This window comes from Priapulus caudatus, unplaced genomic scaffold (genome assembly GCF_000485595.1).
Source record: "Priapulus caudatus unplaced genomic scaffold, Priapulus_caudatus-5.0.1 Scaffold822, whole genome shotgun sequence".
Lineage (NCBI taxonomy): Eukaryota > Metazoa > Priapulida > Priapulimorpha > Priapulimorphida > Priapulidae > Priapulus > Priapulus caudatus.
The window spans coordinates 146,878-149,136 of NW_014577883.1; the positions used below are offsets into that span (position 1 = coordinate 146,878).

At 47.5% G+C, this 2,259-nt stretch overlaps 1 long non-coding RNA gene across 1 annotated transcript; it reads left to right on the top strand.

Moving 5' to 3' along the window:
* On the top strand, positions 1-1,708 carry LOC106813775. Its single transcript, XR_001394508.1, has 3 exons — positions 1-29; positions 873-1,009; positions 1,598-1,708. It is a non-coding gene; the product is annotated as an uncharacterized LOC106813775 (long non-coding RNA).
* Positions 1,709-2,259: the final 551 nt, after the last annotated feature.

Consider the following 2,259-nt stretch of genomic DNA (forward strand, 5'->3'; position numbering starts at 1 on the left):
ACGAGAATCTCATCAAGCGGCTGCACAAGGTAGGTGGCGCTGGCGACGGTCATCTGCAGGGTTCGTAGCGGGTCTTCCAAGGTCTTATAAATACTTATTTTGCCAAAAATAAAATAAGGGGCCCCTTATTAGTACTTATTTTTGGTGAAATCTTAGAAAAGTACTTAATAGTTCTTATTTTTTGCAGTATTGTTGTATGTATAATACGGAATAATTAAATCTGCTGTATATAAATATTATTAGTGTACTTTCATAGTCGGTGAGCTATCAGAAATCGCGTAAAAAAGTCTTATTTTGGCCTCCAGAAAGGGTTAAATGTCCTTATTTCTTGGTCATGTGTCTTACTACTATTAACCCTGATTCTGTTGGAGCATGCTGGCGGCGATAGGGATGGCTCCCCGGGTGGGGGGGGCCGGGTGGTTGCTGCCCCCATGAAGTTATCTACCATCTATTTCACTCTATCTTATTACTATCTGTTGTGTTCGACGTGCGAGTTTATTTTCGCCTTGCTCCCTTGGTTGTCACGTCGATCGTTGCCATGGTATTTGTCGTGCATCGTACAGAGATGCCAACCACTACGATTTATCCGTATTTTATACGAATTTTTATTCTTTTTGCACCACTACGACCAGTTTGTATGAAACTACGAATTTCACTGTGATCGGAAAAAAATAAAAATTTAATTATTGTCATTTTTTGTTAATTTATTGTCATTTTTCACCCTCAGAATGCAGGAAATTGCATCTCAGAATCAAAAAATTTGGGGGGGGCATGCCGGACCCCCCTAGCAAACTCGGGTCACGTAGAACTACTAATTTGATGGCCAGAAACTACCGATTGCTTCAAATACGTGTTGGCATCTTTGGTCGTAGGTGCTGCGACCGTTCCTGCTGCGGAGGCTGAAGAGTGAGGTGGAGAAGCAGATGCCGAAAAAATACGAGCACGTCGTTATGTGTCGTCTGTCTAAGCGTCAGCGCCTGCTCTACGATGAGTTCATGTCACAGACAAAGTAAGAGAGGAGGGGTGTAGGAGGAAGAGACAAAGAGATGGGGAGGCAGAGAGAGAGAGGAGAGAGAGAGAGGGAGAGAGAGAGAGCGAGAGAGAGAGAGAGTGGGAGAGAGAGAGAGAGAGAGAGACAGAGACAGAGAGAGAGAGAGAGAGAGGAGGGAGGGAGATGAGGGGGAGATAGGTTGCTACTTCTGGTGAACCTCTCTATACACTGTCTGACAACTGGCCCCTGCTTCTAAGACAGTATATATGCTCACAGCATATAGAGAACATGTAAGAGGCTGCTCTCTCTTTTGTCCCTCGCGCTGACCCCTCTATCACTCGTTTGTCTCCCTCGCGCTGACCCCTCGATTGATCGTCACGCGTCGCTATCTCTCTCTCTCTCTCGCTGTTGCAGACAACGTATTAGCCAGCGAGCCGTGTAGCCGTGATTTGCACGGTCGGTTTTGAAACTGCACGGCCTAAAATGTCTAGCACGGCCTAAAATATTGATCTAAAGCCGTGTACATTTGTAAAATTGCACTCGCAAATATTTTTTCTGCACTCCGTGTCCCACAACACTCATTCCTGGCTAACACCCTGGTTGCAGAACGAAGGAGACACTGGCCGCTGGTCACTTCATGAGTGTCATCAACATCCTCATGCAGCTGCGCAAGGTCTGCAACCACCCGGACCTGTTCGACCGCGACCCATCGTATCGCCGTTCACCGACTCGGCGTCGTCTACCGTGGCCGGGCCCGTATAGGGATGGACCTGCCTCGTCGCCGCCGCGCTCGAGCTACGACCCGTTCAAACGTACGCAGCAGGGAAAAATCATTTTCGGGTGGTACTTTTCAAGCTCGCGTGCATGAAAATAAGTCAGCTCTAAACTTTGAGTTTGCATTGAATAACTGCTATGCCAAATTTCCGGTGCTCTTTTTGGCATTTCCGGGCTACTTTTGGGCAATTTCGGGGGCTAAACGCCCGAAACACGGTGTAGTTTTATCCCAAACTGTACGGAGGCCTTCCGCGCTCTCTCGTCGCGCATCTGCGTCGTCGCGGCGACCGGAGTGTCGGGGGTTTCGGCCAGCCCTTCGAAAATCTCGGGTACGCTTCTTTTTTTTTTATCGTTTTGTTTCCCCGAGGCAAATGTTTAGGGAGGGCTTGGCGGCATTGATGTTTGTTTGATGGTTGATTTTTTATTTGAAGATAGTGGGAATTACCGAGCGTTAGAAATGCGATTTCGTTGACGAGTGGTGTCGTCATCCATCT